Raw genomic sequence first — 25,103 nt, 5'->3', positions numbered from 1 at the left:
GGACTGTTCCAGATTTGTGGCCAACTCATTGTGAAAACACTGATTGTTGTTTTACTGTGTGCATCTTCCAAAGGTCACAGCCACTGTTTGTTTTCTTCTAGCTTTATTAAATATAATATTGCCACTCTTTTCTTAACTTTCTAGTAAGGTATTTTTGGTAAAAGTTTGGGCCAGTGTTAAGCCAAAATTTCTTAACTCCTAGGGCTTCATGATATAGTCTTGGATAAGTTACTCAAACTTTTTTTATTGCTACATTTCTTTATTACTTGCAGAGAAAACCTTTAAGTAGTAATTTGGAAAATTTTTGAGTTTAAAAACTCATGATTGGTGACACCGTATTGAGTGCACACATCTAAAAAGGAGAAAAAGCTAGTAGCTCGATGTTTAACAGTTACCTCCCTCCTCCAAATATCTCTTAGTTTTCTATATTAATAGAAGGAACCAATGACCATAATCACTGGAAATAATACTTTGCACTTATGTGTGTTTAAGGGTTTTATATGCATCTCCTTTTAATTCTTTTGGTACTCCATAAGATGAACAGAGCTTGTCTCTTATATTTCTTTAATAAATGAAGAAATTAAGGCTTACAAAGGAAAGTGTTCTACTCAAGAGGATAAAGGAAGCAGATTAGCAGGATCTGGCCTGGAAGCCAGGTCTTCTGACTTCTATCCCTTGTTTTTACCTCCCTTGATTTGAGTCAATAACAAGTGATAGAGATTTTCCAATGGGATTTAAAAAATTAAATTAGTCATATTTATTTTTTATATACTTGCCACAACTTGAAGCTTTGTTACAAAGGCGTCCAACCCAACTTTTCTCTGTTAATCCATTCTGAGATGTGTGGCAATAGCTGTAAATAAAGGTCTTCACTCAGGGTTAAAAGGAAAAGTATCGGCTAGTTGAATTGTGTGTCTCAGAATTTTCAGTGATCAAAATAGAGATACCAGCATGGTTTGCTGTTGAAGATATACCCTTCCCTGTCGTTTCTGAGATTACTCAAGCAGATGTGCTGGAAAGTTCAGCTCTGCACTAGGAATGTTCATACTGACTAGTCAGTGTGGTGGGAAAGGTAGGAAAAGCATGTGTTATTGAGCAGGTGTTCTGTGTTAGGCCACATGCCAAGCATTGTCTACGTAATACTTCACAGTAGCTTAAAGTGTAGTTCTATAGAGGAGTACCTTAAATCTCAAGGAGTTTAAATCTAAGCAGTGGGGCTGATTTTATTTCCAGCTCTATAAAAAAAAAAGTTTGGAGCTTTTCACCTCTACCATCTCCAAATTCTGTGGTTTGCTTTTCAAGATTAGCTTTCCTGGAAATACCTTCTCTAACTCCTGTTTAGCCTAGAAGTCAGGCAAAAGAGCACCAGTTATGATACCAGTAAGAAGCCAAAAGAAAAACTTACCAGAAGTTGACCCAAATATGGACTGTCTATCCATTGAGAGTAGTGTAGCTTCTCTGACTTCAGTATGCATTCTGACCGCTGGGGGATCTCGTTCAAATCTTTTATGTATTAACTGATTTTTCGGTCCATTTCTCCTATTAAATATTGACAGAGCAGTATTGAAATATGTGACTGTGCTTGTGAATTTGTCTTTCTCCTTGCTGTTCAATCAGTTTTTGCTTCTAGTTACTTTATCATTATGAAATGGTCTTTTTTTTTTAATTTTATTTATTTATTCATGAGAGACACACACACACAGAGGCAGAGACATAGGCAGAGGGAGAAGCAGGCTCCATACAGGGAGCCTGACATGAGACTTGATCCCGGGTCTCCACAGGCCCAGGGCTGAAGGTGGCACTAAACCGCTGAGCCACCTGGGCTGCCCCTGAAAATGTCTTTTTATACCAGGTGATATTCTTTGCTGTGAAATCTGTCTGATTTTAATAAAGCCCCTTCAGCTTTCTTTGGAGGTGATATCATTGTATGTCGTTTTCTATCCTTTTCCTTTTAATCTATTTGTGCCTTTATGTTTCATTTCTTGTAGGCAGTTTGTAATTGGCTCTTGCTTTTATGTTTCCATTTTTCATGATTCCATTTCCTCTCCTTTGATGGGTTACCAGCTACATCTCTGTTTTGTTATTCTAATAATTTCTTCAGGGTTTACAGTCTACATCTTGAACTTACCAGTCTACGCTTAAATGATGTTAAACTCTTCATGTATAAGAACTTTATAATAGTATGCTTCCACTTTGGCTATTACCATTGTCATGCATCTTACTTCCACATATTGTAATTACCTCCACATAAATTGTTTCTATTTTTCTTTTAGAGGTCACTTTTTAAAAAAAGATTTTATTTTTTATTCATGAGAGACACAGAGAGCCAGAGACATAGGCAGAGGGAGAAGTAGGCTCCCTGCGGGAAGCCCAATGTGGACTCAATCAAAGGACCCTGGGATCACGACTTGAGCTGAAGGCAGAGGCTCAACCACTAGCCACCCAGGTGCCCCTAGAAGTCACTTCTATTTTAATATTTAAATAATAAAAAACTATTATATGTTAAGTAATTGTAATTTCCAGTATTCTTCATGCCTTTATTATGCATAATTCTATGGCATGTCTTTTTTTTTCTGCTCAAAATGGCTTCCTTTAACATTTCTTGTTATGCAGGACTGCCACTGATAAGCTCTTTTCACTTTTATATGTCTGATAAAGTCTTTATTTGCTTTTATTTTTTGAAAGATATTTTTGCTGGGTATAGAATCTAGATTGGCAGGGTTCCTTTTTCAGTTCTTTAAAGCTATTGCTTCACTGTCTTGTCATTTACACTGTTTTTGACATAAAATCTACTGTCATCCTTATCTTTGTTCCTCTTCAAGGTGTTCTTTTTCTCCGGTTTCTTTTAGGATTTATTTTTAATTGCTGGTGTTGAGCAATTTGATTATGCTGTGCCTTGGTGTATTTTTCTTCTTGTTTCTTGTGATTAGGGTTAGTCACGCTCCTGTTTCTTTGAGTTTATATTTTTATTAGGTTTAAAATATTTTTAGTGATTTTTTTTTTCAAATATTATTTTCTGCTCCCCTCCTCCTCATGAAGGCTCCAATGACATATATATTAAGTTGTTTGAGCTATCTCCACAGTTCATTCATGCTCTGGGGTTTTTTGTTTGTTTGTTTTTATTCTTGTTTGTTTTTTAATTTTGGATGTTTTTCTTGCTATGTTTTCAAGTTCACTTATTTTCTTTTTTTTTTGGTATGTGATTTCTGTCTGTCATTAATTCCATGTAATGATTGTTCATCTCCCACATTGCAGATTTCATCTCTACAAATTGGATTTGTTTTTATATATTCATGTCTGTGCTTAAAATCATGAGTACCCATCCTGGTCTGCTAATTCTAATATCTGTCTTCATTCTGCATCTTCATAGACATTTCTCATTATGGGTTGGATTTTCCTGCTTTTTTGCATGCCTGGAAAATTTTGATTAAATGTTAGATATTGTGATGTTATCTTCTTGGGTGCGGCATAGTTTTGTATTAATAAAATATTCTTGAGTTTTGTTTTGGGACATAGCTAAATTAGATGGAGACAGTTGATTCTTTTGTGTCTTGCTTTACAAGTCTTGTTAGGTGGGACTGGAGCAATGCTCAGTCTAGGGCTAATTGTTCTCACTACAGAGGCAAGATTTTCCTGAGTCCCAAATGTCTCTGAATGATGAGGTTTTCAAGTCTTTTGGTGGAAACAGGTACTGTTCTTAACCCTGTGTGAGCACCAGTCAGTGTTACCTCTAATCCTTTCTGGTATCTCTTACACTTGCCACAGGTAGTTTGCTCGCACACATATACTGATATACTGAGCTGATTCCTCAGGGGAGCCTCTGAGGATTCCAAAGTTCTCTCTGTGTGCGGCTCCTTTTTGTCCCCTGAACTCTGTCTTTTAAGACTCTCAGCTCTGTATCCTCAACTCAGGAAGTCAGTGGGCTCTTCCTGATTTCTCCCCTCCTATGTTTTTGCCAGGAAATCTCTTAAGACAGTAAGATGAGACAATAATCATAGGCTCACCTCATTTACTTTCTGATGTCCTGACTCCTGAAAACCATTGTTTCACATATTTTTTCTTTTCTTGTCTCAGATGAAAGCACAGATCTGTTTCCTATTACTTCATCTTGGCCAAACCTGGAATTTTTAATAAAATTCCGATTCTATTGAGTAGTTTTCGGCTGGGACCTGAGAGTCTGCATTTCTAAGAGATTTTCCAATGATGTTGATGCTTCTGGGAAAGGACTATTTGAGTAGCCAGAGTCTCTAACTATTCAACAGAAATAGATTGTGAGCCACATATCTAATTTTAAATTTTCTAGTAGTCACATTGAAATAATTAAAGAAACCAAAGGAAGTTAATTTTAATAATACATTTTCTTTAACCCATTCAATCCCAGATGCTATCATGTAATCAGTATAAAAATATGAGACTTTTTATTGCACTAAGTCTTAAAATTTGCTGTGTATATTAGAATTATAGTAGATCTAAATTCAGATACTACATTTTCATCTGAAATACTTAGTCTGTACTTAGATTTCATAGAATTCATAGTTGAAAGAGATTTGTGTAACAAAGTCCCAAACATACTTAAGTTTTCCAATAACTGAATCAAGTGCCAAAAATCATTTTCTTTTAATATTTGCATTTCAATTGACAAAAGTAGTTAGTGGTTTTTAGAAACATTGATTTCATTTTTGAAACAAAAGCTTATCAGTTTTGAAGCTGTGTCTGCTTAAGTTATATAAATTCATTAACTCTTATGCCAAATCAAAATTGTTAACATTAACTTCAAAGAGATACTATAAAAATTAAAAACAAACTTATCAATCTCCATAAAGTGTTCTAATTTTTCCTGTAGATTTTGAAGACAATTTCAATAATGCTTTTGATTTCAATTTGATCTTCTGTATATTGATGCAAGTTAGAAAAATGTACAAAACATTTTTTACTTGATTTATGAAAAGCATCAATTTTGATTTATATTTTCATACTTGTTTGGCAAGGTAATAAAAAAAGCTTTATCTTTTATTGGAGCTTCCATTTTAGCTTGTGCATACACTGTGATATCTGTGAGAAAACAATTCACACTGCCTTTTTTTTTTTTTTTTTGGTCTTTATTGAGTATTTGGCAAGATTCTTTTTGTTTAGAGAAAATCTTGAATTGGAGTTAAGTATAGGATGAATCTTAGTAAAAATTTTCCATGACCCAACCAAAGATCTGCTTGCAGAGAACACATGATCGTTGTATTAACTATTTTCTATTTATTTCAGTAATTTTATAAACTGATGGTAATTCATATCATTTATATGTGTATACTAAATAATTTTACCAATGATATCCATGACAGTTTTCATAAGCTGTGCTTTAGAAAACAAGCTACAAGTTAATGTCAAATAGTGCTTCAAATTAAGCACTAAGAGGAAAATACCAGTCTCCTATTTTAAAAGTTTAGTAAGTCTCGATTTTTTGACCCAACATAGCTGGAGCACTAGTATAATAGAAGCTTTATGTTTTCATATCTAGTGAAAGTTCTTCTTTGACAGTTGTAAGAAGATTCCAAAGTATCTATGCCACGAGTTCAGTTCTTTCCAGCTATGAATTGACAACATTTCTGTATAAGTTGGAAGTTGTTTGAGACAAAAATGCACCCTAAGTACTAATTTGGCAATGTCCTTATATTGCATGACTCATCTAAAGCTACAGAAAACTTATTGTAATTTTTCAAAATTTGAATTTATCTATCTTTGATATTATTAGAAAGATCTTATTCCATGGGCAATTCTTTGGTTTCTTAATTTAAAATCTTTCACTTTTTGTGCATTATTGTTTTTTATCTTTTCCTCATAATTTTCTAACAGAATTCCCATAACTAAATAAATTTTTTTTTACCATCTCTCCATCTAAATATATGTATTTTTTTGTTATTGTTCAAGAATCTGAGATGTTTTATAGCTGACCAAAGTTATAAGCTCAGATTTTGTTAAAAATCATTTAAAATTTTTGGTCATTTAATTCTGATTTCAGGTGACTAATTTTATTGATTCCTTTTTGACTATTGAAAGTAAGTTTCACATCATATGTGTCTTTGTCGAAACCGCTCTTTAATAATCTGCTTAATTATCTGCTACATTGTCGCTTTATCATCTTTGATTATGGGGTGTGCTAAACAGCTTTTTCATTTTTCTGATACCGCAATTTGCAGTTGGTATTGATCATGACATTTTTTATTTCTTCCAATCCCTTTCTTCCCTTACTCTTCTAATGACAGTGCTAGCTTTTGTATCTCTGCTTGATTTTATATCAATAGTGGGACTTTGTTTTAAATTTGCAAAGTTGGGCAGCCCCGGTGGCGTAGTGGTTTAGCGCCGCCTGCAGCCTGGGGTGTGACCGACCCGGAATCGAGTGCCGCCTCGGGCTCCCCTCATGGAGCCTGCTTCTCTCTCTGCCTGTGTCTCTGCCTCTCTCTCTCTCTCTCTCTTTCTATGAATAAATAAATAAATCTTTAAAAAATAAATTTGAAAAGTTGTTCATATTTACTTTATAAGCCAGAAAAATAAATTAAATTATGTATTTAATTAAAACATGTATTTTGATTTACCTACCGATTACGAGTTACATAATTGTCACTGTAACTTGTGCTGTCTGTATAAAATAGTCATGTAAACACATTACAGTGTCTATCAGTGTGTAGAAAAAAAATCATTTACAATGAATCATCTTGTTAATGCCAGGTAGATCACAGATATGCTTATGCGTAGACTGACACAAGACAATAGAGGCAATAGACCAATACTGTCTTAGGCAATAGAGCATTTGAAGTGAAATGTAATCCTATTAAATCAATACATTTGTGCTTAATGGAGACACATTTTACACTACTTTGATTTTTAAAAATAAAATTAATAAAAATGTTCAGCTTCTCAGTTCTTGTGACATTTTAAACAGACTGTGTAACCAGGCATTCTTGTACTGGGCAGGGCAGGCCAGGCCAGGGGCTGGTTTGCATTTAAATCTAGGAACCTTGTATCAACACCTAGATGGGTTCTCATTTTTCTTGCCTTGCAGCTGCTTCCTCCTTGTCTGACCCCACAGCACCAGGAATTTTAGGGGTGTTGCAAAGGAAGTCTTACATAATTAGTGTTCTCCAAAAGATTTGATGACCGCACCTCAAGGATTGGACAACCTCTCACCATCTAAGGCCACATTAGAAGAAGTCTCAGAGTGGGAATTGTGACCTCAGGGGACAGTCTGTGGGTTGTAATATTGGGCCAGGGCCAGGGCAAATGTCCTGTCCCATTTGTAGGTCAGCTGCAATAACTCTTCCTCTTTTCATGGGCTACTAACCAATGACCTCTAGAGCAGTCTGACCACAACTTTGTTGGATGGGAATTCTGTCAGCAAGAGGTGGCTGGCATTCCCATGGTTCTAGAAGAAGCAGGTTGCATTTCCCCCACTGTTAGTGAAAGTCGTAGGAGGGGCTTCCCCTTAACAAAGCTGGCTAGGAATGTTTTTACAACTCCATCTCTGTAATCACAGGCTGTGAAAGTACATCTCAAAAACATGGAGAAAATGGAAGGGTTGATTCACGAATCAAGAGAAAATGATGTAAGGCATTCTAAGATTCAGAAACCACCTCATGAACCAGGATGTTGTTTTCAGAGCAGATACACCCAATTCTGTTGAAGCCCACCTTGCCAGGACCACCTGGCTAAATGCTGCATTTCACCTTTTTTTGTTTCTGTTTCTTTTGTTTTGTTTCTACTTTATGTCCTGGACATCTCTATTTGGGAGTATGTTGCTCTGTTTCCTGTTTCAGTACTATCTTCGCAGAATTAGTTTTCCCCCATCATATTCTTTTACCTCTGACTCTCCTCAGCTTTTTTATATCTCCTATACACATGCTGTAGGCTTTGTGCAGTACTGCCTATTCCGATAGAGCCTAGTCACAGGAGCTTGTTACTTGTATGCCATCACATATCCAGTATGTGTAGTACCACCAAATAATATGTGTTGGAATCATAAAAAGAGTTGGGAGAAAAGTTTATTTTGTTCCTTTTTATTTTCTATTGTTTCTACTCCCCTCCCCCTGTATTAGAAATGAGGAAATGGATTCACAGTAAATGAAGCTCATTATACACTTCGGCTTATGTCATGATGTTTCTAAAGAAAATAATAAAATCCAGCCCCCAAGTCTTCAGCTTTATGAGGTTTAAGTGTTGTTGCATCTGTGTGGTTGCATTGCTTTGAAGTGTGTCCCCTGAAGTAACTCAGGATAGAGATGTTACTAGTTTTGCACTGTTTTCTTCTGTAGGCACCTCAACAGGCAGCACCTTGGAGAGACAGCAGGCACCCTGTGTTGGCTGACCCCTAGTCCCATTTGGATACCATCTGGCCAAGCAGCCCTGGGCAAGTCATGTGCTACTTGCCCAGTCTTTTTTTTTTTTTTTTTTTTCCCCGCCCAGTCTTATGTATTCATCTTTACAGGGTAGGAATTTGATTATTACTCTGTTTCCTAAATTGTTTCACTGAATACCAGTGGCCTTAGATGCTCCTCCAGTGTATTCAGACAAATTGGAGAAATGTGTATTCCAGATGGCTTCCATGTTGGGTATTCAGAGCTCATCAGCACCTTTGGGGCTGTGGGCCTCGAGTAAAGAAGACTGTTTAGGCTTATTTAACCTAACGTTTTCTAAAGTCTTTGATCATGGAATCTCTCTTCCAAATTTTGGAGGAATATTCTTAAATATATTGGAGTATCCTATAGCATGTACTTTGGGAAACCCTGGACTAAATCAGAGTTCAGCAAACTACAGCCTGATGGCCAAGGCTGGCTTGCCACCTGTTTGTGTAATTAAAGTTTATTGGAACCCAGTCACACCCATCCATTTACAGAGTGTCTGTTCACACTACAGGGGCAGAGTTGTGTAACTGCCAGAGACCTGTGTGGTCTACAATGCCTTAAATATTGCCATCAGTTATTTACAGAAAAAAGTCTGCCAACTCTGGCACTAGATAATTGTTTTCTAAGCATCAAAGTGATTGATGAACATGGCTGAAAAAAATCAGGTGCTAAAGAAGCACTGATAATGAAAAACAAGAGTTGTTCTCCAGAGGCAACACATTTTTAATGGTTCTTGTTAATTCTGTTAGTGGTTATTACTTCTATAACTAATAACATATTTGCTCAGCTGTTTTGGCGTATCTGCTTTGGGTTTTATCTGTTGACTCTGACTGCTACGATAGATGACACACACACACAAACACACAGAGGCATATGTAACATCTTAGTTTTATCACCATATGAATTCTATTTGTTACTGTTGCAATTGTAATATTCATAAATCTCCCTATTTTGTTCCACCTACTTACCACCTTTTATCTGACATGCCAAATTATATGAGATGTGGATACTAAGTACCACTTCCCTTCACTCTGCCTCTTTTTTTTCACTTGTCCATCTTTCAGCTTTTCTTAGCTATCTCTTTGAAAAGTTGAGGTTGCTAATATTTGCTGTCTCTAACTGGCACAATTTGCTTTGCTTTCTCCAAAGGTTGAGTCTCAAGGTTAGAAGCCAACAAGTGTGTTATTGTAAATACTGTCTGTGGTGGAGCCAAGTAGTGTGCTATAGTTGTACTTCCCTCCCTGTAGTTCCAATATTACAACTGTACCATTGCTCAGAGGAGGAAATTTCTATTTGAAATGTTGATTTCAACTGGGTTTCTCTGTTAAAATGTCACCAGGTGCTCAAAATCATGGCACATTTGAATCATGTCTTATGTTTTGTTGTTGGCAGTTGTTCTTGAGTTTATATTGGCCTGCCTTTTTTTTCCCTCCCTATTGAGGGGATTTTCTTTTTTACTGTAACCCTAATAATCTCTAGGTTTTAATACATTTGTCTGTTGCTTGAAATATGCATTCATCTTGAAGATGTTCTCTGTAGACCCCAGTCATTGAGTTTCTCAGTGCTTTCTAGATCTGCTCCTGCTAATTTTCCTGGAATTCTATCTAGGCTTTGTTCTGTTGTTCTGGTATGCTACATTTCCCCTTTCTTGTTTTTTACTCTCATTTTGGTAGAATATAATCTCATATGACTTCCTCAGATTGAAGTAAATTTTCTGAGTCTTGTATGTTTGAAAATGTTCTTCACCATGGCTGGTATGGATTTATAAGTTTGAAATAATTTTTTTCTCTAAATTTCAAAAATTTTGCCTGAAGTTGCTGATGTGAAAAGCCACGTGCTGGTCAGACTTTTTTTTTTTTTTTTTAATCTTTTTTACTGATTCTTTTTTCCTTTTTGGAATCTCCTAGAGTTTCTCTCTTTTTCTTTATTCCTTAATATTCTGCAATTTCATTGTCAAGTGTCTGGGTGTGTCTTTTCTCATTTAATGTATTTGGTAGTCAGTGGGTGTATCATGTTCTATTCAGGAGACAAAAATCAAACAGGAATTTGGGAAGGGGAAGTGTAGAGAATTATTAATTAGTAGTGAGAGATTAGCTACTAAGGGGTTAGCAGGAGATTAACTACTAAGGGAAGAGAGAACCAGTAAAGAATACAGGAATGGCAGACACAGGGAGCAGCTGCTTTCCTCTAGGATTGATGCAGCATCAGATTTGGGAGTGACTGCCCCTTGCCTGTCTCCAAAGCTGAGAGTCATCTCCTTGGAGAGGGCATGCCATGTGGTCCACTGGTACCAGAGCAGGTGGTTGGGGTGCTTTATGCAGGCTCAAGGGGGAACTGCCTGCTTAGGTGGCAGTGAAACTTGCTAGGAAGTGCCTACCAGGGTGTCTACCAGACTTGTTGGGTGCCTGCCTACAAGTTCTCATAGGGGAATCCTCACAAGCATATTGCTGTTATACCTCAGTGGGAAGCCACCTGCTGGGTGTCTGCAAGACTCTTTGGAGTCCATCCACAAGGTGCTCAGGCTGAGACTCATTGGTGTACATGTTCTGGGGCATTCTGCAGGCTGCTGGCTCCTGCTGAGCCAGCCGGCAAGAGCACACCTGATGAGAAGCCCCTTCCTCCTGCCAGTGTCAGCTGGCAAAGGAGAAAGCCTTTCTACACCCAGTTCCAGTATCGTCAAGAAGGGAAATGGGGTGGATTGGTCGCTGAGAGGCAAAACAGTGACAACTGGATGGTCTTGAAGTCTAAACACAGGTCTGTCTGTTGCTCTGGGAAACTTTCTTATGTTATTTCTTTGATAATTGCTTCTTTTCCTTTTCCCCCCTCACTTTTCTGTGGTGTTTAGAAGTTCTAGTAGTGTTAAGTTTCCTGAATTAATCCTCCATCTTTTTATCTTTTCTTTCATTTCTCATTTCTTTCTTCTGCTCTGTGTTCTGACAGATTTCCATAATTTTATCTTCTAACTCTACTATTGAGGTTTTTTACTTAGCAACTATATTTTTTTAAATACCAGTAGCTCTATTTAAAAAATTTTCAGATTGTATATTTTTCTAGGAATTCTGTATTCTGTTCTTTTCTGGTTGCATGTTCTTATGGTTATAGTCATCTTCTCAGAATGTGTGCAAATCTTTTGTCTCCTGATGGCTGATTTCCTCTTTTTGCAAATGGAAATTTATACATTTAAAACAGTTGTTTGTACCAAAAGTTGTTAGTGGGTCAGACTACCTGAGTTCAAATCATAGGCCCTATAGTATACTAGCTATGTGACCATTTTAAGCCTGAATTCTGTGTCTAGAAGATGAGAAAGATGCTCATACTTATCTCAGAAGCATTATGAGAGTAAATTAGATAATACATGAAAAGTATTTAGCATGGTGGCTTTGGCTATTATTTGTAAATATACCACATTATTTTAAACTGGCCATAACCCATTTAAATTATTGTTTTAAAATCACTTATAATCTGTAAAATACTCTTTGATTTTTTTTTTTTTAAGATTTTGTTTATCTTAGAGAGAGAGAGAACATGTGAGCATGAGTACGGGGAGATGCTGAGGGAGAGAGACTCAAGCCTACTCCTTGCTGAACCAGGAGCCCAGGGAGGGCTCCATCTCACAATAGGAGATCATGACCTGAGCCAAATCAAGAGTCAGACACTTAACCAACTGAGTCACCCAAGCACCCCCTGAAAGATATTTTGAATCCTAATATGTATCTAAGAAATAAATGTACTATAAGATTCAAGAAAACATACTTTTATAATAGAATAAAAGTAGAATACAGATTTCCACTTACTTCTTGAGTATGATAATGATGGGGGGGTCATGATCTGGAATGCCACCAGAGCTCTAGCGTTCGCAAAGAGAAAGGGCACCCAGCACTTACTAGGTCAGACGTAGAAGTTTACATATTTAAGTATGAAAACTTATAATTATTCTTTTTCAACTAGCTTTATGATCAAACAATTTGGAATCCAACAATCATACTATAGTTTCCTGTTGCCACTGTAACAAATTGCCACAGACTTAACACAGATTTCTCTTATAGTCCTGGAGGTCAAGAGTCCAAAATGAGGCTCACAGGGCTGAAATCAAGGCACCAGCAGGGCCCATTGCTCCTGGAGGCTCCTAAGAAGATCTGTTTCCTTGTCTTTTCAGCTTCTAGTGTCTGCCTGCATTCCTTCGCTTGTGCTGCATTTTCAAAGCATATCACTTCAGTCTCTGTTCCCACCTTTTCCTCTGGAGTCAGGCTCCCTTGGCCTCCTTCCTTTAAAGGACACTGGAGAGGGACGCCTGGGTGGCTCAGCTGTTGAGCATCTACCTTTGACCCAGGGTGTGATCCTGGGGTCCTGGGATTGAGTCCTGCATCATGTCTCTGCCTCTCTCTCTGTCTCTCATGAATAAATAAATAAAATCTTAAAAAAAAAAAGAAGTTGGGATTCTGTTAAAAAAAAAAAAAAAGGACACTGGGGATTATGTTGGGCCCATCCAGATAATGCAGGATAATTTTCCCATCTCAAGATCCTAAAGTTTATCACACTGGCAGAGTCCTTGCCATATTAGATAATGTTCACAGGTTCCAGGGATTATGACATGAATATCCTTAAGCAGGCATAATGTAGCCTGCCATTCATCGCCTTTTCCTTTTGATCATGAATATTATGCAGCCTACATTATCTTTGGCTGTACTGCAAAATCTTTTTGGGAGAGTTGCAAATTTAAGGAGAAAATGTCCCCCCCCCCCAATTTTCCTTTAATTACCAATATCCAGGGATAAATGCACTTCTAGCATTTTGTGATTTATATTACCTATATTCAAAAATATAATTGTGGAGTTCTCATTTCTACCCCCTTTGCATTTCAAAAGATAATAAAAATTTAAAAACTGGCACCACATTTATGTGGTTTAAACAGATCCATTGCAAGCATCTCAGTTCAAATGTAAAAATCTGTGCATAAGTGAGTGATAGTGTTTTTTTTTTTTTTTTTTTTTTTATGTATTAAAGTTAGAGTTAGTGTACCCTCCTTCCACCCCTGGATGGTGGAAGGTCCCTGTGCATGTCTTTTGTTTTCAGAGGTTAGGTCTTGAATCTCACTGGCTTAGCCTTCCTGATGGAAGAAATGATGATGAATGGAACAGTGAAATGGAATAATTACTTGAATGGCCAGTGTGGGGGAGGGGGTTAAGTGTGGAGCACACCATAGCTCCTAGTTCTGCCCCAATTCAGTGTAAGCTGGAGCTTACATTCTGTTGATGTAATCCCCCTCCTTTCCACCTGTCTCACTCCTCCCTTTCTGTTCCCACCTTCCTTGGTGACCTGGGCCCATTAGATTGAGCTGAGAAGGATTTTATGCTTTGCTTTGCATGTGTGTGTTTCTCCTGGTCATTTGGCTCAAGAGAAGAGTGGAGGGAGTGACAGTAATTGCTCAGGTACTGAGTACCAGGCACTGTGCTAGAGGTGTTGACAACAATCCTGTCAAGTGGCAGCTGTTCGCATTTTATGCTAGTCAGAGGAGGGAGCAAGATGAGCCATTGGGGTCTGCTTGGCTCTTCTGTTCCTCTGGGTGACTGTGTCCATGAACTTCCTCTGATGTAGGACAGCTTTTCTGACTTCGGCCACCTTTGACCACAGACGTGAGATTGGCCCTCCTGGCACCTGTATCTTCAGAGCATGCATTTGTCCATTGCGAGTCCTTGGGGACAGAGGTGATGGGTTTGTCACGGTTCCTCCAAAGTTGAATGTGTTTTGTGAATGAATGATCATACCCCCAGAATAATGTTAAGTTCTTGCATCTTTTATCCTGGCTTTCTTTTTTGAAGACTTTCTAGGATCGTCCTTCCCACACTCCCTCAAGTGAAAGTAAACAATAGTTAATTTTTCAATTTTGCCAGTAAATGATTGTCTTGGTTGCGGATGAGGGGAACAATTGGGGGAAATGAACAATAACCTGAGAAATTAAACTTTAAAGGTATTTGTGGACAAATAATTGAGAACCTACTTGACATGAGGACCTGTGTTAGATGCTTTGGGAGATTAAAAAAAAAGAATGTAAGAAAATATAATGTCTGCTAGGGAGAAAGAAATGGAATAAGCATTTCAAAAGTATTGTAAAACAGTCTATTTTATGTCACACTTCTAGTGCGTGCTCAGTTACTAAGTGAACACACACTTACGCTACATCAAATGCTAGGGATGTAGCTCCATGGACTTAGAAACCTTAAGGGGAAATCTCAGATTTGGCTGAGAAAGAGTGGTTGCAGTTTTTGGGGTGGCAGGCTGGGGATCCGAGCCCACAGAAGCAGGATAGACCAGTGCATTTCCAGGTGAATAAATGTCTTATTCTGTCTGGGTGGCTCTAACACAATACCAGACTATTTAGTAGACACGTTGATTTTTTTGTAGCTCTGGAAGCTCGGAAGTCCAAGATAAGGTGCTGGTACATTCCTCATCTGCTGCAGGCCCTCTTCCTATTCAGAGATGGCTGTTTTTATGCTGTGCCCTCACCTCACAGAGATGGGTGGGGATGGAGCTCTCCGGGTTTTCCTTTTTAAGGGGATCATTCATGAGGGTTCTACCCTTCTGAACTAATTCCCTCCAAATACAATCACACAGGGGAATTAGGCTTCAACACACAAATTTGGGGTGACACAAGCATTCAGTCAGCAGCAATAAATATACAGTTCACAAACGCACCTACTAGTCACCTCACAGTGAGGGCTTTGCTGTCACCCTGACTGGATCATTTCTTGGGGCTATTGAGGAATTCCAGATGGGACAAGAAATACCCTGTGTCACCATGTTGCAGGGCACTATTACATGCAGGTCCATCCAGGGATTCCCCACTAGGGTTTCTCTACCCTTTTGAGGCCACTGACTTAGCAGAAGTCGCCCTCCTAGGTCTCCAAGTCTGCCCCCACTGGCCCCATGCTGGGGTCTTTGTTCTGAGCCCAGGGCCCCGGGGGCTGCTGGAGTGCATTTGGAGGACTCGCTGACAGAGGGGCCTGTGTTCTGTCCTCCTGCTCTTTCCCCGCTTCACTTGTCATGAATGAACAGCACATGAGTGGAGAAGAGGAATGCATTTGGGGTGAAAGATGTGATTTTCAAGAGGCGGTTTTCTGACAACAGGTGGCAGAGATGGCTGGAGGGCGGACAGTTCTCTCTCAGCGAGGCCAGCCCATGGAGAAGAGGTGCAGACAGGCCCAGTTTCTGGTATTTGACCCTGAATTGACCCGAGTTACCTTCAAATCATGTTGGGAGGGAACCTCAAATAACTGAACCTGGAGAAATTTAAGAATACTGATGAGAAACCATGAAAATGCGGGAAGAATCAGTATCTGTTAAAGTTAGAAATTTTTTTCCTTTTATCAAGAACTAAACTTTCTCTTGTATCAAGAACAAATGCCTAGATTTTTTCACATTACCCCTAAGCCTACATTGGGCTCTCTCAAATTTTTGGAATGTCTTTACTGAGAACCTAATATGCAAGTTTTTTTAAAATCATTTTCTTCATTTTTGTTTGTTTTTACAACAAAGCAAAAGGAAATATGTTGTATTCATTTTACAAATATTTATTTGTTAGGCAGCCTGTCAAGTTCCATTAGAATCTGGCCCAGGGACCCCATCCCTGTTCTAGAGTTTGAGGCCCATCCTAGGAGGCAGATGTGCAAAAGGAAGGTGTCAGCGTCAGCAGTGAGTCAGAAGTTGGGGCTTTGTATGAGGAAGAGGAGCAGCCCAGAGGCAACTTCATGAGGAGGTGACATGTCTGGTGAGCAGATTGGCCTTGGACAATATGTTTGAAAATCATATAAGATCAAAGGTCTGTGAGCTTTGTCAGTTTAGGGATTTATTTTCGTGTCATTTTGAACCTGATCCTTTTCAGAGAGTTGCCTTATTTATGAAATGGAATAACCTCATTGATCATTTCTACCACTCTGATAACCTTCATCGACGTGTGGCCTGAGCTAACTTGCTGGTTCTGGCTATGGCCGCACGAATCACCTGGTGAGTGCAGAAGCCCCCAGCCTGCAGTGGGGAGCTGCAAGGTGGACCTGGCTGGAGCTCATCTCTTGCAGTAGCCAGCAGGGAAGTCAGCATCTCTGCCCTGGCCCCCGCCCCCGCTCCCCCCCATAAATGCTGCATTTAGACCTTTGGTTGTGCTGATGTGTGTGGAGTTTTTCCTTTAAGTGGCTTTTCTTATTCTGATGGAACCTTTATTCAGAGTAAGATATACTTTGTCCTTTATACAAGTTTTTCTGTGACTAAGTTTTTAAATGCTACCCTGTCCTGTCTGACATGATACAATTCTTTAATAAGTATTTGATGTGATCCTTCAGATGTGTTGGAGCGTCACAACATATTAAAGAATAACTTAGAACATTACAATTAAACTATTTACGAATAAGATTTCAAGTGTCATGTGAGAACAGATTTCTGCAAATAATAAGGGGGCTGTTTTATGAATGTATTTGTGACAAATTATTTCCTGTCCAAATGAGGAATCTTTTATTTTTTACAGAAATGGTAACTGAGTATATTATTAGACGCAAAGTTTTTCTTTTTTCTATTAAAACAGGCACAGGGGCACCTGGGTGGCTCAGTGGTTGAGCGTCTGCCTTTGGCTCTCAGGTCATGATCCTGGGGTCCTGGGATTGAGTCCTGCATCAGGCTCCTTGCAGGGAGCCTGCTTTGCCCTTTGCCTATGTCTCTGCCTCTCTCTGTGTGTCTCTCATGAATAAATAAATAGTATCTTTTAAAAAAATTTTAAAAGGGAACAGTTTTCTTGAGGAAAATTGGGGCTTGCACATCTCCCTCCCCATCCCAACTTGAAAGTAACTTAAGCCAAACATAGAATTTGTTGACTTATATATTAGGGAAATGCAAGGGTGAAGCTGGCTTTTGTGGGGCCTCAAGTAACACTCTGTATGTTGGCGTTATTTTCTCTTGGGTCTGAAAGATGGCTACAGGAGCCCTTACTGCTTTGACCCAGAAAGACAGAAGGAGACCCTCTTTTTTTCTACTGTTGCTAAGTCAGGTCTTATGAAAGGCATTCCTTTGGCCTGGGTCATATGCCCATTGCTATGGAAGGGGAGTGGGGCACCATGCCAGTCCTGTCCTTGCAGTAAGGGGAGGGTGGGGCATGACAATGGGGAGATAAGAAGGATTCCCAGGTGAAAAGGTAGACAGAACCTTCATATTACTAGTGGGTCCTCCTGTCATTGTGTTCGGGCTGGGGCAGGCCTGGAGTGCACACGACAGGAAGTGGCAGTACCAGCTGTATCTCCTGCTTGTCTCCTTCCTTCTCCTTGAGGTAGTCAGGTGAGCCTTGAGGTTACAGCTAAACTCAGCACTTCTCAAACGTGGTTTTAGGACTGTCCCACACAAATAATGGAGATGATATGACTTTCTTCACTGCTTTAGGAGCTGTGGGTGGGGATTCCCCGAGTGGGGGGGAAATGCCCAGAATCCTTCCTGTGACATTTTCAGATTCCTGTTGACGGAAAGATTTTGTGTGCCTTCTTGGTGAGAGGGTGTCCCTGGGATAGCATGGTAGCTTAGAGTGTTTTCGGGGAAATACTCATCAAAGGACTTTCTCAGTGAACAACTGACTGATGATGATCTTTGTTTTATCATGAATTTCTATCACATGTGAACAAAGCTAGAGACTTCAGCATTCTCTCAAGCACCATCTTCATCTAACTCTTAAGCTCTGTTTTGATTTCGACAGTTTTGTCTTATGCCGTGAACAGATATGTCTTGGCAAAATATCTGCTAAAGGAACCTTATTTTGAGCCCCTCTTTATTTTAGATGAATTAATTTACTTCATCTATATCTTTACTCTTTGTTGTGTCATCTTTTTCTTCTTTGAAGAAAAATAGCGAATTCCACCCTGAGTTTGGAAACCTGTCTTCCCTCAGCTTTCCTCAGTAAGCCAGAGCCAAGTAGTTTTGAGTAAGCCTTGAAAATCACTTTCCAGTTCCTTACAAATTTGTCTAAAGGGAGGGTTTAGAATCTAAACTACTGTTCAGTGTGTTGGGGTTGTTTTTGTCAGAGCTTACCATTCTCACCAGCCCATGATGCCTTGACAGCATGGCCTGCAGGGACTCTCAGGTGAGCTGGGGCCTGGACCTGAGCCACCTGCCACCCTCTTGCCTGGGGATGGGGCCCCATCTGTATCTGGCATCCCCACTTTCCCCACCAATACCACTCACTAAAAAATTTAGCAAATCTTGCTGAAAAAAATCTGTCACTTTGGCCTCACCAAGTTCTGAGCTATCATGAAAAATATAGTGACTGAACAGCAGTGGTTCAATTATTAAAATCCATTCTTTGGTTCAGCTCTCAGACAAAGAAAAGGGCCGGGTTAAATCCAGCCTGTCGACCAGTTGTTCAGATTTGTCTTTTGAGCGTGTTAAAATACATAGTTTTACAGTGTCATTTGATGAGCGTGCTTTTTCAGTCAGACTGTCTCTTATTTGCTTAAACAGGTGCAGCCACATCAGGCGTCCGGCTTCACCACCTTGTCGCCCCTTAGGCCATTTCTTGATTCTGAAAAGGAGCTTGAAGAAAACTTTAAGCAATTTTTAATTTGTTTTTATGCATGAGCTTCCCATAGTCTGCACCCAGCCACCTAGACTTTTTTTTTTTTTAATACAAAATATGGGATTTATTTTCCTTCAAAATGTGCCCCCTTTTTGGAATAAGGCATGGAATGAGACAGCAGGGTTTTCTCATGGGAGGCATTAAGCTCATTTATCTTCCCAAATTACACATGGGTTACTGTGTCAATCTTTCACATCCAGGTTTCCCACAAATTCCAAATCCTTCTTTAGTTTTTCTTTTCTCCTTGGGTTATATTAAGGAAGCATTAGATTGTATTTTGAGGGGCACCTGGGTGGCTTGATTGGTTAAGTGTCTGCCTCAGCTCAGGTCATGATCCTGGGGTCCCAGAATCGAGCCCTGCATCCTGCTCCATGCTCAGTTGGGGGGCTACTTCTGTCTTTTATTCTGTCCCTCTTCCTACTTGTGCTTTCTGTGTGCTCTCTCTCTCTCTCTCTCATGAATAAAATATTTTTTAAATTTTTAAAAAAATTTTTTTATTGGAGTTCATAATGGCATAACACCCAGTGCTCATCCTGCCAAGTGTCCCCTTCAGTGCCCATCACCCAGTCATCCCAACCCCCCGCCCACCTCCCCTTCCACTACCCCTGTTCATTTCCCAGAGTTAGGTGTCTCTTATGTTTTGTCACCCTCACTGATATTTTCACTCATTTCTCTCCTTTCCCTTTTATTCCTTTTCACTAATTTTTATATTCTCCAAATGAATGAGACCATATAATGTTTGTCCTTTTCCGATTGACTTATTTCACTCAGCATAATACCCTCCAGGTCCATCCATGTCGAAGCAAATGGTGAGTATTTGTCGTTTCTAACGGCTGAGTAATATTCCATTGTATACATATACCACATCTTCTTTCTTAAATAAAATAAAATAAGTTGTATTTTGGGAACCCCTCACAATGTAGCTGCAATGTAACCATAATAGTAAATGCATTAGTTTTTGTTATTCCCATCTTGTGTATACAGGTACACACATCTTCTTGCTGGGTGCACCTTCTTGCTGGGTCACCCATCACCATTCTCAAGGGTCTCTCTACATGACAGGGGAGATGGTTGTCTTTCAGGGACCTCACTGGACTCCTTAGCCCCATCAGAGCATCTAGAAGCTGGAATTTCAATTATATAATAAATTCAATTATACAGTTCTTGGCTTGGGGCAAAACACTTTTTGTCTTAGGCTTGCCTCTAATATGGGAATACTACATAATGATGGATGAAGATTTAATGAATGTTGGTAATGAACTTGTGTAGGCCAAGCCCATGTATTTCCATGTGTGCTTCTGTAGCAGCCACTGTTATTCTTACTTTCCTCATGCGTGAAGACATCATATTGAGTAATACCTCAGGGACTGTTCCTACAGAGGGAGAAAAGTCTGAAATTCACAGGATCTAGGTTTCAGTAAGGTCTAGACCACCCTTTATTCCAATGACAGTTTTGCCTGGTCTCCTTCTCTGTATCTGCATGACACCATTCTTGTTTGGTGCCTAGGCTCCTCCTTTCCCCTACTTTTCCAAGAACTCACTGCCCTTTTTTTTTTTCTTTTGTGTTTTTGTTTGTTTGTTTGTTTGTTACTGCCCTTTTAATAAGAAGGTGAACATTTTTATTTGAAGAAGCAGTCAGTGAGAATGGAACTTGGTGATGTGTTCACAATAGAAATTTTCTTTGCAGTGCATGTGTGTGTGCCAGGGAGGGAAGAGAGTCTCCTAGACGGTTTTGATTTTTCCTTCTCCCCTCTGTATTTCCTCTCCCCATCTCCCAAATAAATACATAAAACAGAGGTCCAGTGTGGACTGTGGAGTCTCCCTGCCTCATGTGAATCCTGGCTTGGCTCTGATGGTTGGAAAGTTGCTGAACAGCTCTGTGTCTCAGTTTCCTGATCTGTACAATGGGAATGAGGACAGTTCTACCTCAGATTATTATGAATTTTAATTGAGTTAACATGTGGAAAACACTTTGAGTACCTGGCCCTACTTAAAAATTTGTAATCATTAAACCCAAACCATGTGGGTCATATCTATTCTGTTCAGAGTAACAGTTAGGAAAAAGGATTTGGGGATGCTACATTCTGAAGTATTGTGTTTTCTAAATTTTCACAGAAAAAAGAAAATGAATTCCTCTTCACAGTTCTAGGTGGAAAGGATTAGCTCTAAGTAGGGAAAACATCTACTGGGGCTTTCCCCCAAATTTCAGCAAAAGTAGAAAGTTATTCCACTATGTACATAGCAGAAAAAAATGATAACTAACCATCTGGATATTTTGTTTATGACAAGCACTGTGCTGCATGCCTGACATTGAATGCTGTAAGAATCTTAACAAGTTTGTTCCTATACCCATTTTACAGAAGAGTAAAGAGGTTTGGAGTGGTAAGTGACTTGCCTTAGTTGGGAAGTGGCTGAGCACTGTCAGATGGATTTCTGAGCCCACTTGCGTCTGTGGCAGGGAAGGCTCTGCCTCCCTTGTGGCTGGAAAACTGCCCAGCAGAGCAGGGGAGAGTGAGTCTGGTTTCTTATCATCTTAATCATATCATCTCTTAGGACAGATAGTAAGACTAATAATATACTTCCTTTTAAGGGCAGCCTTAATGTCAATCAACATCTTCCTCCACATGAGTTGGCAAAATTAAGAAGCCAAATTCATGATTTCTTGTTTCCTGTGATTTGATCAAACTTCCCTGTCCAAACTGCCCCCCACCCCCACCCCAATAGACCTGTAGAACAACTGGAGTTCTTCCCAAAGGTTGATAGTAACTTGCCTGAGTGAACTAGAGCGAGGACTCCTCTGGCCTTTGAATTTCTAGTTGTATATTGGCCAACACCCCTCCCACTGCACGTTCACTCCATTCCTGGCAGGACACCACTGCAGAGGGTCTGACTTAGAAAGCATAAGTCTCAAACACTTGAGAGGTGATATTGAGCTGATTCTTCACATTCTTAGATCACAGTGGTGAAATAACTCAAGTGTCTTCAGTAGAACAAGCATTCCATATCATGTCCCTCTTCAGTCTCTGGTGGCTGTGGCGCTAGGGCTTTCTTATCTTTCCTAGAAGGAACAATTAGTCACATCTTAATCTGAGCTTTGCATTTATGCTGATTGGAGAGAGAGCGCATTTGACAGCAAGACCGAGATCATAATCTGAGCCTTGACTTTTGAGACAGGATCAGTAAATAAACTGAATTATAAATTGTTTATTATTTTGGTCACAGAAGCTGGAAAGTCCCTAATAAGTGAATTTTTATTATCCCACATATTTTAAGTTGTTCCTCATCAATTATTTAGATTTGTAGTATTGTTACAGGTTTGAAAAGTAAAGTAAAAAAATATCTTTCTATTAAAGAATGTTGCAATTTTATTTAATGGAAGAAATATTCTCTTATTCTTCTAGGAGAAAATGTTCTACTGAATAATTGATGCGTCTAAAATAAAGCCTTGTGTTTTTATGAGACTAGAATAGCTTTCATTATCCAAGTGAATGTTAGACAGCCCTGAATATTAACTATTTTCATGTAATAAATATTTTGAACATAGGAAAACTCAGCCAAGTTGATTGTTCTCAGGTGAAGTTCAGACCACAAATTATACAGAGCCATAGATAATTACAGGTGATAGAACTAATCACAATATGCAAATAAGCCCCTATTAAGAACCTTATGAAGATTTTTTCCATGTTTTGTTCAAGAACAATAGGATGTAAAACTAGAAACTTACTTATTAATTCAGGATAGTAGATACATTGGTATATCTTCACAGGCTTTTGGAGAATTGAGATGAATATAGTCATTGGTCATTCATGATTTTGTAACCTTTGTTTTTATTTTGTATAAAATAAAATATGAAATGCATTGTTTTTGATGAGGGGGGCAAAATAAAAACACAGTGCCCCCTAGTATTTCATATTCTGGATCTGAACTTCTTGGTTCCAAAATGTATGCTTGGCTTGAAATGATATAAATATCCTTCACATTACTGACTTATATTTAAGAAATTCTTTTCAAGATTCTCCAGCAGGTTCTTGTTATCCAAGGATAATTAGAACCAGAAAAAGGCCATTTAAAGTGAATCCACTTAAGTGGGGACCAGAGTTTCATAATTTAATGAAAAGAACCTTTGGGATTTCATTTTACAAAAAACAAAAACAAAAACAACCTGGAAAATGTGAAATAGATTTATTTTAGTTCATATTTAACAAAACTTAGATTATCTTTTTGATCATGGCTATCTCTTAGAATGAGCAATGTAAAAATCAAATGTTGAGTGTTTTTGAGAGGAGCAAATTTTTGGACAAAATTGTATGACTGTATATTGTGGTAATTTTAAATCACATTCGACACATCATATCTTCAAGATGGCCACTTTTACAGATATACCTGCGATCTTAGTAATTTTCCTTTGGACTTTCAAGATTCTTTAATATTAAACTCGCTCTGTTTTAAAATCCCTATCTTGCTACCGACTTAAAATTTTTCCCTGAAATGATTGTTTCCTCATCAGACTGCTCAGCCCCCATTTGCCATTGTTTTTCTGTTACTGGGAAAGTTCTCTGTTGTCATTTCGATTAGCCTCATGGAAATCTGTATTTGTGGGGCAAGATTTGCAACGTTTGCAGTGGATACGTGTCGTTTGGTGGGGGTACAAGATGCTCACTCGCAGGCAGGTTCAGTTGTAGATGCCAGCTATAGATGAGGATGGAATTTTGAGTGGGGGGGGGGTTGAAGTCAAAATGGTTGGTTATTAGGAAATATTTTTGTGTTTGAAAAGCATGTTTCCCTAAGATAGCTCATAACCATGTAGGGATTTGAATGGCGACTCCTCAGATAAGGAGGGTCGCTGATTTATTTGCATGAATCCCTTGCAGTGTGCTGGATAGAAAAGAGGACAGATTCATGAGTGAGGAGGTCCCGGGGCTCATCTCCATCCTGCCAGTGAGTAGCTGTTAGGTCATAGACAAGTTACTTAATTTCTTTTGTTATAAATTTACTTATCTGTAAAATCAGAAGGTTGAGTGAAAGTTCCTTCTGGTACAGCATTCTGTGATTCTAAAGTGTCAGTTTTTAAAATATGTTTATTTGAGAGAGAGAGAGCAAGCATGCATGCACGTGAGTGGGAGATGGGGGAGAGAGAGAGAATATCCAGCAGATTCCTGCTGGGGTCAGAGCCTGATGTGGAGCTCCATCTTAGGACCCTGAGATTATGATCTGAGCCAAAATAAGAATCAGTGGCTTAACCGACTGGGTCACCCAGGCACCCCTTAAAGTGTCAGATGTTTAAGCTTGCCAAGAGCTCTGTCACTGTTTCCATAGACTTCTAGAATGTAATAGTAGGTGATCATCTCCTTCCTTTAGTTTATTTGCAATATATATGTATGTATGTTATACTTTCATAGTTTCCATGGGCCACGTCCATATGAAGCCATACTTTAGGTAAAGTTTGTGATCAGCAACAATTTGAAATACTCCTTTTAGTAGTTTTCTCTAAGTGTTCGTCTATATGTCGTGATCTTAATATTTCTCTTCTCACACTTACCTGTTCTAATGGCTGCTTGATAGTCCATGGAGTAAATGTGTTAACATACTTAAATATACCCTGACCACTGGGCAACTGAGCATCTCCAGAGGCTAGGATCTGTACTAGAGTAGGGGGGCAGGGTTGGGCCACATCACCATAGGTATCTCTGTAGGCAGACAGTTCTGTAAAAACTTCTCACATGTGTAGCATACTTCTGTGTGCATTTCAGTACCTAAGTGCCTTTTGCTGCTGCTATAAACAGGAAGAAGCTTAACTAAGGCAAAGCATCTGGCTAAGTAAAGCAAGGTGTGGTGTGGAACAAGAACACTGGAAAAACATCGTATTTTGAGGCTGCCAAGCAAGGCAAACAGATCCTGGGGAGTCTTGCATTAAATGACAAAGCAGGTGGAAGAGACACAGAAAAGTGGGTTCTGAATGGCATTTTCAGATTCCAGGCTTTGGCAGAGGCGGCCACCCTACACCTAATATTGGGTCACCTGGGAAGGTTGGTGACTCTTGGCTTCTTGAAGTTGTACTTGGTCTGGTCCAGAGAATAAGGCTGTCCATCATCACGGGAGGGGAGACAGTCTCCAGA

General features: G+C 39.1%; 1 protein-coding gene across 4 annotated transcripts in view; it reads left to right on the top strand.

Annotated features, from left to right (window-relative positions):
- The window catches only part of SVIL (supervillin), a 230,942-nt gene that overhangs the window by 12,338 nt on the left and 193,501 nt on the right, over positions 1-25,103 (top strand). The window lies entirely within an intron of this gene.

Source organism: Canis lupus, chromosome 2, assembly GCF_003254725.2.
Source record: "Canis lupus dingo isolate Sandy chromosome 2, ASM325472v2, whole genome shotgun sequence".
Classification (NCBI taxonomy): Eukaryota; Metazoa; Chordata; class Mammalia; order Carnivora; family Canidae; genus Canis; species Canis lupus.
The sequence above is the reverse complement of the archived record's forward strand: the minus strand, read 5'-3'. Positions and strand labels throughout refer to the sequence as shown.